This window comes from Triticum dicoccoides, chromosome 3B, assembly GCF_002162155.2.
Source record: "Triticum dicoccoides isolate Atlit2015 ecotype Zavitan chromosome 3B, WEW_v2.0, whole genome shotgun sequence".
Classification (NCBI taxonomy): domain Eukaryota; kingdom Viridiplantae; phylum Streptophyta; class Magnoliopsida; order Poales; family Poaceae; genus Triticum; species Triticum dicoccoides.
This window is the reverse complement of record NC_041385.1, coordinates 8,053,472-8,066,959: the sequence shown is the minus strand read 5'-3', so window position 1 is coordinate 8,066,959 and position 13,488 is coordinate 8,053,472. Positions and strand designations below refer to the sequence as shown.

The 13,488-nt window shown below is 45.1% G+C and overlaps 1 pseudogene; it reads left to right on the top strand.

The window, feature by feature from the left end:
* Positions 1 to 12,015: 12,015 nt before the first annotated feature.
* LOC119282966 lies at positions 12,016 to 12,154 on the top strand (annotated as a pseudogene).
* The last annotated feature ends 1,334 nt before the right edge of the window (positions 12,155 to 13,488 follow it).

Genomic DNA, 13,488 nt, shown 5'->3' with positions numbered 1-13,488 from the left:
ATTTCACGAAATCCCATTCCACCTTTGACTTTTGGAGATGCAAGTGCCTTCCAGCAAATCCAGTGCAAGGACCTTTTATCCTGAGAGCTACTCATCCAATATTTAGCCATATTTGAGGTATATTTCTTACACACTTTCTTCGTGACCCGAAAACATGACATGCTGAACGTAGGGATAGCTTGAATAATAGACTTGAGCAAAATCTCTCTCCCTGCACAAGCAAAATTACGTTCAAACCATCCCTGCATATTACCTCGAGCTCTTTCTCCAATGTGGTCGAAAGTCTTCTTCTAGTTAGGATTTGTTGTTTCCTATAGTATAATATACTACTACATACTAGGTACGTCGGAACATCGCGGGCTATATATATTTTCCCATCCCTCAAAAAAATCATTTCGCCCAGGCGCAGCCTGCATCGGCGAACAATGATGAAAAATGATAGTTCAAATCAGTGGTAACTGTGCATGTCCCTAGGAAATTGAGAACCATTGTGTGGGGACCCGCCCAATCGGAGCCCAACCGCAGCTCTCTCGCCGGAGAATCATTATCGGTCATACACTCGAGAATCACCGCCTTTCAGCTCACAACAACAATTTGTGGAATCGTCGCCTCTTGGCAAGAAATCGACAGCATCGCGGGCATAGCCTTACATTAGATACATACCTCTCCTCCCTCTCGCAACAGGTTATCCCTGTTCGATTGGACAGATGTAGAGTTGCAGCTGCTATGCTCATGCCAACATGTATTTTCAAGCTTTTGCACAAACTGCAAATTCCTTTTGCCAAGTGTGTGCATGTCTGCTTGGTTGGTTTCAGGCAATATGTATAGTTACGTACGAGTGAATCATGCAAAGTTTGATCACAAGATGGTTTCCCATCTCACGCAAGTTAATTTTTTTTCCACAACCGGGCGTTAGTATTATGGGCGGCGACAAGGCAGGGTGCTGCTACTGTATCGAGCGAAGCGTTCAAGCGGAGGGCGAGGTGTTTCACCGGTGCAGATTCAAGTTGGATTCTAATTTGTGCAAAACAGATACTCTACTTGGAACAGAAGCTATCCAAGGAACTGACGTCGACGGCAAGAACCTGATGGAACATGCATTGCACTATTTAAACGATATATGTGCTTCATGAGGCTACTACTAGTTTAAACGATATACATGGATGAGAAATCCGGAAAGATTGTGCAGGCTACTAGTTTGCTTTCTTTTATCATCGCAGGAAACGCTTTTGCATCTTTCAAAAAAGAAAGCCTCTCACGTGGTCACTGAATCTGTAGAGATGTTTTCAGTCAGTAGAAGCTGCTCACCTGGTCATTATTCACCATTAGTATAAACTCCTCCTGTAGAAAATATGCCCAAGAAATAATCCTACTCTTGCTTTGAACTAGCACGCAACAGTGTACTGAAAATGGTAGATGTGTGCGTGCCTCTCATGGCAGTCCTCCATTTACAAAGTTGGCTGGAGTACATACTGAAACTGGATCCGTTCTTTATTACGAGTCACGAGACATTGTTCGGATAAGCAAGATTACATGGCATCATTACAGGATCAACATGGTGCAGCAGACTGGCTATAATTCTCTACCATTCAAACCACTGTTCGGCCTTTCTGCTAAAATGACCGAGCACGTGGACTTTCCGCACCCAGCATGCCACTCTGTAACACATTCTACAGCAATTTCCTGTCATCCTGTTAGTTCAGACCAAATAGCACTTTGCACTCTAGTCACATATCCTACAATGCACTATAGTAATTTCCTACTATTAAGCGCAAGGGAAAAGAAGAGCACTGATGGATCAGGACCACATTAGATCGAACATCGACGGCATGCTTTTCATACCACGGCTGCCAGGCACACACAAACAAACACATAGCTCTACATACTTGGCAAGAAACACTCATTGTCGAAAAGCTGCCAAACACAAACATGTAAAGAAAAAACAAGATGTAGCAAAATCCGACTTGAAACGATACTCGGAAAGCTGAAATTCCCAGGAATAGGTGTTCAAAAGCATCTTGCCACATTAGACTAGAATAGCATGATAAGTTTTTAGATAACACATAAACAGTGCCGACCACATTGTGGCCGTGTAAAAAGATTGAAATGACCTGGAAGTCCACCAGAAAATTACAAGCTAAGAACGCAACCTCACTCGGTGCCGTCCAGTCCCGCATCTTCGGCAGTAAACAACTGCTGCGAGAATGGAGAACCCTCTGGCTCCTCGCTATTTTGAATGGATCCAATTCTATCGAGTCTGACTCATAGTGATCATTTCTCTGTAGCAGAGAATGACCTTGGTTATCAAAGGATTGAACAAACGGGATCCATTTACGCGGAAGTAATCTGAAAAACAAATTCAATTCTATCATCTTCAAGAAAAACAGAAATTTATGTTTTCATTACGGTCTAACAGAACGACAATTACTTAGATATGTACATATCGCTGGAAAAACAACTACAAAGTACTGGCTAGCAGTACCAACCTCACTCCCAGGGGAAGAAAAATCTAGTGTCTGCCAATTAAATTTCTACAACAATAATTTCAGTTGTGTAAATGTCAAAATGACCTGTAGGCTGAGACCGGGACCGTGCCTACAAGTGCTTGTTTTGGTCAAATGGGTCCAGATCTGATTTGATATAACTCTCTGACATGCAAAAGATCCAAAATTTGTAAAAATTCTAGAGCAACTTACTGGTATTGAGATGCCATTCTTTTCAAACCACATCAAAGGAGCACACACAAACATACAAGTCTAACTGATACTTAGGGAAGAAACTCTCCTGGCTGAGCAAAAGAACTGCCAAGCACACATGTAAAAAAGCATGACAGGATGAAATCTGACTCGAAATAATACTGGGTAATAAGCTGAAATTCCCCGGATTAGGTATTCAAAAGCATAGTACAATACATACTTGCCTAGACTAAAGTGCGCACACAACAAGTTTTTCAGATTACATATAAACACTGTCGGCCACATGGATGCGATGCAACAAACTTGGCGACAACTAACAACTGCAGCATCCCTTCTTCAGCTGGAGAAAACAAAAGCATTAATATGTTAGTAACCTGATGTAGATACACACAAAACTTAATAGTAGCACCTACGAGTATGCATATTAACAAGGCGTACGTACTCATGATCAACTCAGGAACATAAAGTAGAGCTATATCATATCTCCTCATAACAAAGGAAGAGCCATATCATATGAAAGTAAAATAAACGCTTTAGCCATTTGACAAAAAAATAGGTGATGAAATTGAATGAGGTGAGTGATGTTTGTAATTGTAATAGCAAAATGGGCTAGTAATATATTGCTTTCAACTTATAAATTATCAAACAGCAAAACCAAAGGGAGAACTTTGGTCATACAACATGTGGACCATCTACATATCATTTATGATCATCTGCATATCATTTATGATCCAACATGAGTCGTTTTTTAATTAGTGTCACCTCCATTTCAATTGTTTCGATGTGTTATCAGCATGTGTGAATCCCTATAGCCGAATGGACAGTAGCTTGAGGGTGCATGCTACCCACACTGGCCGCCACATATCTTCCAAAGAGAAAATCAAACAATCCAAATCTCACAACCTATATTCAGAAGACCTTCTTACCTGTTGACCCGTTTCAGAAAATTACCACATCAAACCAGAGTCATCCTGACATTGTCAGCTCCATTGGTTCCACCATCAATGGTTCTGCCTATAAGAACTCCGACAGTTAACACCAGTTCCACAATAAGGACAGATGGATAGGAGAAGGCAACATAAGACAGTTAGAAAGATGAGCTGAGAAATATAACTTGAGCAACATAATTCACCAATATAACTTATATCTACAGATATGTTATAAGTCACTCTTGACACTAGCAATAGATAAACAAAACCACATCTGGTGTAAAATGCAATTAACATTCATACAAGCAGCATACTTAGCTATCTCATAATGGAGAATTTAGCTTGTAAGGAAAAAAACATGAGCTATAAATTTTCTCATGTGAACTCATTCCTCGTAATGTCAACTAGACAACATTATGCCAAAACGGACTCTAGAAACAAAGGTGTTATTGGCTATTCAGTTTTAAATTAATGCATTCCAAGACAAGAAATGCAATTTATTTCTATGTGATACAAACAAAAATCACCTAAAGACGGTGTCATGAACAAATGAGAAATGAAAATTATTTAAAGAAATCATGAATTTAACAGAGATAATAATAATAATGGATAAACTAGCGAGGGCGCTCAAACTATCCAACTAAGTTAATCATTTGGCATTTGATTTGGTATCTTATAATACAAGCACATGGAAACATAACATATGGAGATAAATTCGTACATCTAGCAAAGCTGCAATTAATAACTAAGTTTTATCACAGGAATTGCTTACTAAGTTTAAGTTGTAAGTGAACATTTAAGAATCAAAATAACTGTATGCGAGAAATCACGTAAAGAACATAACTAGATGGGTTACCCCTAAGATATAAAGACCAAGGATGAGCAATCACCTAGTGGATAGAAACTCATAAAAGTATAACAATAATTTGTAGAGCCGGTTCCATTAAGTATCCTGGCTTGCAATAACTTGGGCTAAACCATATAGACACCGTCATTCGTAGCTAATAAGATTACATTAGTATCCTCATCATACCCCACCACTTTGAGCGATTCATAACTCCCCTCAGTCCGAGGAGGGACCTTGAGAAGTTTACGCAATGAAACAGTCTTCTGCAACAACCATATGGCAACACCTTGACAATCAACCTTCCTGTCCCACATTTGAAGCTCAAGGTGAGACAACGCAGCAACACCAACCGCGCCATCCTCTGCCTGAATGATATGAAAGTCGTCGAAATCATTCATGTTCATACCAGGAGGCCCCTTGATGACGGCAAGATTCTGCGCGCCCAATTCAAACTGAAGAATGCTGTCTCCCTTATGCTTAGCCGGCCAGTAAAGGGCATTACCTTTTTTTTTAGAAAAGGAGGATGACCCCCGGCCTCTGCATCTGGGAGATGCATACGGCCACTTTATTGATTATTCTCGATAACCATACAAAGTATTACAACAATGTGTCTGAATCCACCATCTTGGCAACATGTGCCGCTACTCCTATCCAATATGATGAGGGGGTGCTAGCTGGGCCACTACCCAAACCACTCACCTAAGCCTAACATCAAAAGCCGGAAGCCGAAACTCATTCGGTAACCCCAGCCGAGCCACATACTGGGTCTGGGGCGCAATCCGGTCAGACGCACTCGTGTGTCGTCGCCGCCATCTTCCACCTATGAGGGTGCTAGGGCAAACACCAAAAGGAGTATCATGTGGAGCCTCTGTTGAGATAATATCACCCCATGTGTCAGTCTCAGAGGAATAAACGCAGGCGTATGGATTCTTATAGTTTCCGTAGGACAACAAGACCACCTTGAAGGGGCATGAGTGGCAGCTACCATGGACATGATCATGGGCGGCGGAGGCGGCGCAGAACACCGCCCCGTTGTCCAAGCCACCAATGCTCATCAACTCCAATGGAACGGACACGCGGTGCTGCTGCTTGCTGGAGATAGGATCACACACAACAACCTCTTCGCGCACCCAGCCGCCGACGATGTCCCAGCTGGTGAGGAGGACGCGGCCATGGCGGGAATCCAGCACCTCGCAAACCTCGGAGTTGCTGGAGCGTTGTCCAAGGGAGAAGCTCCCAGGTGGGATGAGGTCGGGAGCGGGGGGCAGGACGGGGGTGAACCTGATCTCCTCATGGTCGCCGTGCTGGAAGAATCCGAGGAGGGGCGGCTTACGATGGCGTGTATAGAACCGGTGGACGAACTTGTGATCGACGACGATGCCTCGCTACGGCTTGCAGACGGCTTCACGAGAGCGAGTGAAGGTCCAGGGGGAGGCGGAGCAGGATCTCCCTCAGGAGGTCGCCGTCTTCAAGCGGGGAGGTGTCTTCGCCCACCTCGCTCGCGTGAGTCTGGGGGCGGAGGCGCTTACCGCGGCAGCGGCGGGTCACTCGGTCGCCCACCTCGCTCGCCTGGATCTGGGTGCTCCGGCGCGTGCTGCGGCGGTGGCCGGCCACTCCGGCGCCATCCTCATCGGCGTCGATCCGGGGACGGTGGCTCGCGCTGCGCGGGCGGGCCAGCCCGGCGCCCTCGTCCCTGGCGAGGATTCCGGCTCAGGCCCATCAAGTGCATGCAACTCACTCTTACCTCAAAATCGAAAAACAAAAATGCATGCAACTCTTGACAATCTGATTTTCAGTTTCGTCAGAGCTCAGACAATGCGCCATCCAATTAATTATTTATATGCATCTCTACATGTTTGTCTCAGTATAAACAAACCCATTCAGGTAATTAATTGAGTCTCAATTCTACTAGTGGGTCATGTACAATTTCCTCACCCGATGTTTGACAGTAATTTCCTCACCATATGTTAATGTACTCTTCAAGCTCAGGCATTGAGCGGAACATGAACAACTGTGTGTATTCTCTCCACGGCATAGAATATTTTTTTTAAATAATTATTGAACGACGAAACCGAGTGGCAATACATCTTGTCGTGCCGAAGCAAGAACACATAATAGAAAACAAAATACATCAAGTACATGGTATCGACCCAACACAAACATAGACCTCCAGACCTAGGGAGTTGACTGATGCAACCCGAAATTATATGCCGTAATAACCATAGTAAAAGGAAACACTAGCAGATAGACGGTGCAGAGTCCAAAAGAGACACATGAGATGAGAGCTCTGATAAAGGCAACGCCGGAACCACCGGCAGAGACCACGAGTAGTTGTCATCAAGCAGATGTGCTATCGATAACCCTCCAACTGCACACATCGGAGTGGTAGCAGTGGGTTCAGTTAAATCACTTTTTTTGTTCGTCTTGCTCTCTACTGCTGCAAGTGTATCCGTAAGAGTGTACAATTAATGTATACATACGACTGAATCTTCTACAAAGGAAAAAAAATGACAGAAGTTTCCAAGCATTTTGTATGACCCGTGATGGTTGGGGGTGAGTGTGATCTCCTTATCATGGGGGATCGAAGACGTCGAGGAACCGGCGAAGGAATTTGGGATCAATGACAAGTTATCTCTAGCACTTGCAAACGAAAGAGGTGCGTGGCAGCAGGCGGATGACGATCTCTCCTAGGAGATCACCATCATCTAGCAGGGAGACAAACACATCCATAGGGTTGTCGCATTGGGTCATTCCAGGGACCTCCTCGCTTGCATGGATATGAGAATGGAGTCGCGGATGCCGCTGAGACCAAGAGGAAGAGGAGCGACAGTTGCGTGGGCAACTACCACCTACTAGTGGTGGGGCATGCTACTACCTCATCACCCAGTTGTTTTTTGAAAGTTTGTCAGGATCATCGGATCCCATCCCTTGTCCAAAAAAAAAATCATACTTTTCATATCTTGTTCTTAGCTGCCGATGGTGTAATATCAAGCAATATATGAAATCAAACGGGGCTTTGTAGGAATGAATCGGGGTGTCTCTCTGCTATTGTGGTGCTAGTGTGCAATGAACGTATCATTGTTTGTAAATGTGCAATAAGCGCTTCTAAAATTTAAGTAAAGTAATTTTGAAATAGGTACATTTAATTTTTTTTCGAATACAAACAAAAGTAAAAAAAAATAACGAACGGGCGTTCCTAGCAACAAACAGTCCAGCCCACTACAACATCGCGCAGAGGCGAAACGGATGTTCAGGGACGCCACTTTGCCCACATCAAAGAGTGTTTGGTTCCATTGCTTAGCCAGGCCATAGCTAAGCTAGCCCATCTAGCTCAGGTTGGCATTGCAAGATCCGCCGTGGGTGCACGTTTGGTTGGGATTTCCTATGCGCCCGCTAGCGAACCGGCGCCTGAAGCGCTCGCGCGATGGGCCGGCCCAATAGCTTTTTTTCTTCTGTGTTTTAATCAGAAAAAGACCTGCTGAGATTCGAACCAGGTACCTCGCGCACGCAGTACCACAGGCGCAACCAGCACGCCAACACACCACATTTGTTTAGAACAAACTTTTACTTTCTTTTACCTTTTTCCCGTTTACCTTTTTCTGTTTTTTCGTTTTTCTTCTTCCGAGTTCGATGAACTTTTTTTCCAAATCGATGAACTTTTTTCAGATTTGTGAACATTTTTTCAAATTCGTTGAACTTTTATTCAAATCCGATGAACTTCTTTCGAATTTGATGAACTGTTTTCAAAATGGATGAACTTTTTTCCAAAATTCGATGAACTTTTTTCAAATCTGATGAACTTTTTTCAAATTTGATGAACTTTTTTCAAAATTTGATAACTTTTTTTTTTAAAATTTGATGAACTGTTTTCAAAAATCGATGAACTTTTTCAAATCTCATGAACTGTTTTTCAAATTCAATGAACTTTTTTCAAATTTTGATGAACATTTTTCAATTCTATGTGAACTATTTTTTAAAATTGATGAACGTTTTCAAAATAACTGAACGCTTCTTGAATAGGGCAACGTTTCTTGCATGTTCATGACCTTTTTCTGAAATATGTAAAGTTTCTTTTTCTTTAAAGAAAATCATGTATGAGCAGCTACTATAGTTGTTAAAGATTAAGCGATGGATTTTATCATTCGATCCCATCGCGGGTCTGTAATTTTTGCGCATTTTTCATAACCATTCTGTGTGGTGCCTCTTCGTGGGCCGGCCCACTTGGCGCCATAGCGGGCGCCACTTCTCCCAACCGGCGCTGATTAGGAGCTCCCCGTTTGGTCTACTGCAGTTGTGTCATTTTTTTCTCGCAATCCGATTTTTGCCGTTGAGAATAGGCTCTCCCTGCTGGGCGAGGTTTTTCTTGCCAGGCCAGGCTAGCTAGCTCCTTAAAACAAGTTTATTTTAGCGCTACCAAACACATGACCTGGTCCAGCGAGGCTATAGCTGTTAGCTTAATCCAAACAAGTTTGAAGTTTAGTTAACAAAAGATGATCAAGCTTGCCGGTGATTAGGAGAGTCCGGTTAGGATCTTGATCACATGCGCTATAGGTTTAGGCTAGTCCGTGTCATAATTGGAGTCACCAGTAGCTAGCTAAGTTTGGTTAGGATTTCCTAGCGTTGAGTCCGGTTTGGAATTTATGCTATGTCCGTGTAGGCTTAGGAGAGGTCAAAGGGTCGGTGGTTTATGCTATATATGCACAGCCCCAACGTGAGATTTGTAACACCGTGGAGATATTGAGAAAAGAAATAAAGAGAAAATAAGGGCACGACAAGGGCCCCTTGGCTATCAATATTCGTGTGTGCGTGTTCGTCTAGTTTGATGTGATCGATTCTATAGGAGAATTTCCAACAATTGGTATCTAGAGCAAGGTTCGAGTGAAGCTGCGCTTACCCCGGGGTGGCGACCCTGCTAGCGCCTCGGGGCGGGCAATACAGTCGCTGGTGTAGCGACAAAGAGGTGCGGGCGATACAGTCGCTGGTGTAGCGACAACGAGGAGCGGGCGATATAGTCGCTGGGATTGAGCGACGAGGAGGAGCAGGCAATTGTTGTTCAAGCGACGACGAGGAGGATCGGGCAGTTGTCGTTCGGCGGAGCGGCGACAAGAAGGCGGCGATGACACTGTCGCAAGTGAGGCGACATGGCTGTCATCGGCAAGGCGTGGGTGATCGTTGATGGTTATGGAGGTGCCGAAGTAGCGACACCGAGGAAATCATCGAGATCATCGTTGGAGGGAGCAAGGTGGAGATGGCAAAGTTGCGAGCCGTCATCAAGGTGTGCACATGAGTTCTTGTAAGGTGCGTCCAAGAGCTCAGGTGTGTGAGTCTTTTGTTGCAGTTGAGATGCGTCACTGGCAGAGAAGAATTGCGAGCGAGAGCGGGCGGAAAAAGGAATTCGTGCCTTGCGTTTCCGTTCGTGATCAAGGAGTTCCAGCGAGTTCATATACGGAGAAGTTGAGTTGCGCGTATATAGCGAGTTGTGATGCCGTCGGACGTGAAGCGTCGTTTGGTATGTGTCACCAACGACAAAGGAAAGATGTAAAGATGTGGCGGGTGAAGAGTTGTCTCTCCCCGTGTGCGAGCAACCGATGAGAAGACGAAGATCAACGTGAAGATGGACACGCACCAGTTAAGTTGAGTTCCTGCATGAGGCTATGCGTTTAGTCTGCATGTAGCACGCTAAGATGTGACAGCGTGGCTGGTAGTCTGGGCAATCGTTGGTTAAAGTCTATGAGTCGGTATGCAAACGAAGTTGCAGTGACAATGAAGTGGTGGCCATCGTTGCAATAAGAGAGAAGTTGTGGTCCGGTAAGTCGCGTCACGGGAGGCAATCGGCAGGACAAGATGAAGAGGTGATCGTCTGCGTGTTGGATCGAGTAAAGAGTGGGATGTTTGGATTAGGGGGTGAATGTTAGCTTAACCCAAACAAGTTTGAAGTTTAGTTAGCAAAAGGTGATCAAGCTTGCCGGTGATTAGGAGAGTTCGGTTAGGATCTTGATCACATGCGCTATAGGTTTAGGCTAGTCCATGTCATAATTGGAGTCACCAGTAGCTAGCTAAGTTTGGTTAGGATTTCCTAGCGATGAGTCCGGTTTGGAATTTATGCTATGTCCGTGTAGGCTTAGGAGAGGTCAAAGGGTCGGTGGTTTATGCTATATATGCACAGCCCCAACGGGACATTTGTAACACCGTGGAGATATTGAGAAAAGAAATAAAGAGACAATAAGGGCACGACAAGGGCCCCTTGGCTATCAATATTCGTGTGTGCGTGTTCGTCTAGTTTGATGTGATCGATCCTATAGGAGAATTTCCAACAATAGCTACTAAACCAAAGTACCCCAAATTACCCTGAAACAACTGCAAGTGGAGATGGTGCGCCTTGGATTGCTTGCCATATGGATGCTGTAATAATCTTAATTGTGGTTTGTGATAGTTATTTGACTGACAAAGACTGCATTGTCACTAGTGTTTCCCTTTTTCCGAATGTTGTTAAGCATTCAAAACGTCTGCTGAAAATGTAACGGGCCTTTTTGCTCCAGAAATAAAATGGTTGACAGTTGCTTGTTTCATGCTGGCAATGTTTGACACATTTCATTGTAGAGAAATGAATGATACTAACTTTGGTTGCAAGATAGATGATTTCTCATCTCACACAAATTCCTTTTTGCGGTAGCCTATGTTAGAATACAAAGTGTATAGAGATAGGATAGTTGTTTAAACTTGTATCTCTATCTATCTTTTCTTCTCTCCCGTATCCCATGTAACTTCTCGAGCAGATCATGATCACGATCGATCTCTCTCAAACTTGTACTTCAAGACTTCGGTCATATAAATACAATGCGGCCCGAGACAAAGGGTTCTACGCTTCGTCATATGGTCATCAGAGCCCTTCCTCTCGTACGTCTAGCCCTCGAGAAGGAATCCATCTAGTTGATCGCAGAAGAGAGGAACCGAGATCGAGAGAGAAGCAATCATGACAGGAACCACGCCGTCCACCGCTGCTGCCACCGCGTCCGCATCTACCATGAGCGCTCTGTCCACCCTATCTGCACCTTCCACCTTCGCCTCATCTTCCACCTCCAGCAGCAGCTCGCCCTCCCTCGGTCCGCCTCCGTCAGAGAAGCTTACGAGGACGAACTTCCTCCTCTGGAAGGCTGTCGTGCTACCTCAGATCAAAGGAGCACAAATGGAGCACTTCCTCGACGCCACAAGCCCGGCGCCCCCTGCCACCATCACCATCGACAACAATGGGAAGGAAGAGCAGGTCTTCAACGTCGCCAGATCGATCTGGTTTGCGCAGCAGCAGCAGCTACAAGGGTATCTCATGGGGTCCTTGTCTCGAGAGGTCCTTGCCCAAGTAGCGATGCTCCAGACGCCGGCCGAGGTGTGGAACTCTATCCATGCCATGTTTGCTGCGCAAACGCAAGCCCAGAAGATCAACACGAGGATGGAGCTCACCAATCTGCGGAAAGGTAATCTAACCATGGCAGAATATCTTGGGAAAATTAAAACCCTTACAGATGAAGTTGCTTGCGCCGGTGCACCGCTCGGAGACGGCGAGATCATCTCCCACGTCATCGCCGGCCTCGACATCGACTACAATCCAGTGATCTCGGCCTTGGCGGCGCGGATCGAACCTGTTACGGTTCAGGAGCTGTATAGCCAGCTCCTGAGCTTCGACGCCCGCCTCAGCATGCTTCAAGGAGGCAATCTGCGCCAGTCTTCTGTCAACGTCGCCTCCTGTGGACGGAATCGTGGGCGTGGACAGCAGTGGCGCGGTCGCGGCAACAGCAGCGGGGCGCAGTGGTAACCAGGGCCACGCTCGCCCTGGTGACCGTGGCAACAATGGTGGTGACCGCGGCGGCAACAACTACAACGGCGGCTACAACGGTGGCGGCGGCTACAACAACAACAACCGTCGTCCTAGATGTCAGCTGTGCAAGAAACCGGGCCATGAAGTCATTGACTGCTGGCACCGGTATGATGAGGACTTCGTGCCCGACACAAAGCATGTCGCTGCAGCCATGCGGGAGCACGGCGGAGCTGATGGTGACACGGTCTGGTATGCTGACTCTGGAGCTACGGACCATGTCACGAATGAGCTAGAGAAGCTTGCCCTCCGAGAGAGGTATCACGGCAGTGATCAGATTCACACCGCAAGCGGTGGAGGTATGGACATCACCCACATTGGTCAATCTTCTATTAATTCCCCTAGCCTTAAACGTGATCTTGTCCTTAAATATGTCCTTCATGTACCTCAAGCCGATAAAAATCTAGCTTCCATGTCTCGTTTAACTTCCGACAATAATGTTTTCTTTGAAACTCATCCTACCTATTTTTTCATAAAGGATCGGGCAACGAAGGAGCTCATCCATCACGGTAGATGCATTGGAGGATTATACCCCATCACATCAAGAGTCTTTGATCGAAAGCGTCACCATCAAGTTTATTCTGCCATCAAGCCTTCCTTAGCCAAATGGCACCAAAGATTAGGTCATCCTTCTCCAAATATAGTCAAGCAAGTAGTCAATAAAGGCAATCTTTCGTTGTCACGTAGTCCCGAAAGTGAGTCAGTTTGTGAAGCTTGCCAATGTGCAAAGAGTCACCAACTTCCTTATCCTCTGTCAAATAGTGTGTCTCATGCTCCTTTAGAGCTTATTTTCAGTGATGTATGGGGTCATGCAAGAGATTCTTTTGGTCGCAAGAAATACTATGTCAGTTTTATTGATGATTATAGCAAATTCACATGGATATATTTGCTTAAGTTCAAATCTGAAGTCTTTTCTGTTTTCCAAGAATTCCAAAAACTTGTTGAAAGACAGTTTGATAGAAAGATCCTTGCAGTCCAAAGTGTCTGGGGAGGAGAATATGAGAAACTCAATTCTTTTTTCCGTAGCGTTGGCATTATTCATCATGTCTCTTGTCCTCATGCACATCAACAAAACGGTTCAGCCGAACGTAAACATCGTCACATTGTGGAAGTTGGTTTGTCTCTTCTAGCTCATGCATCAATGCC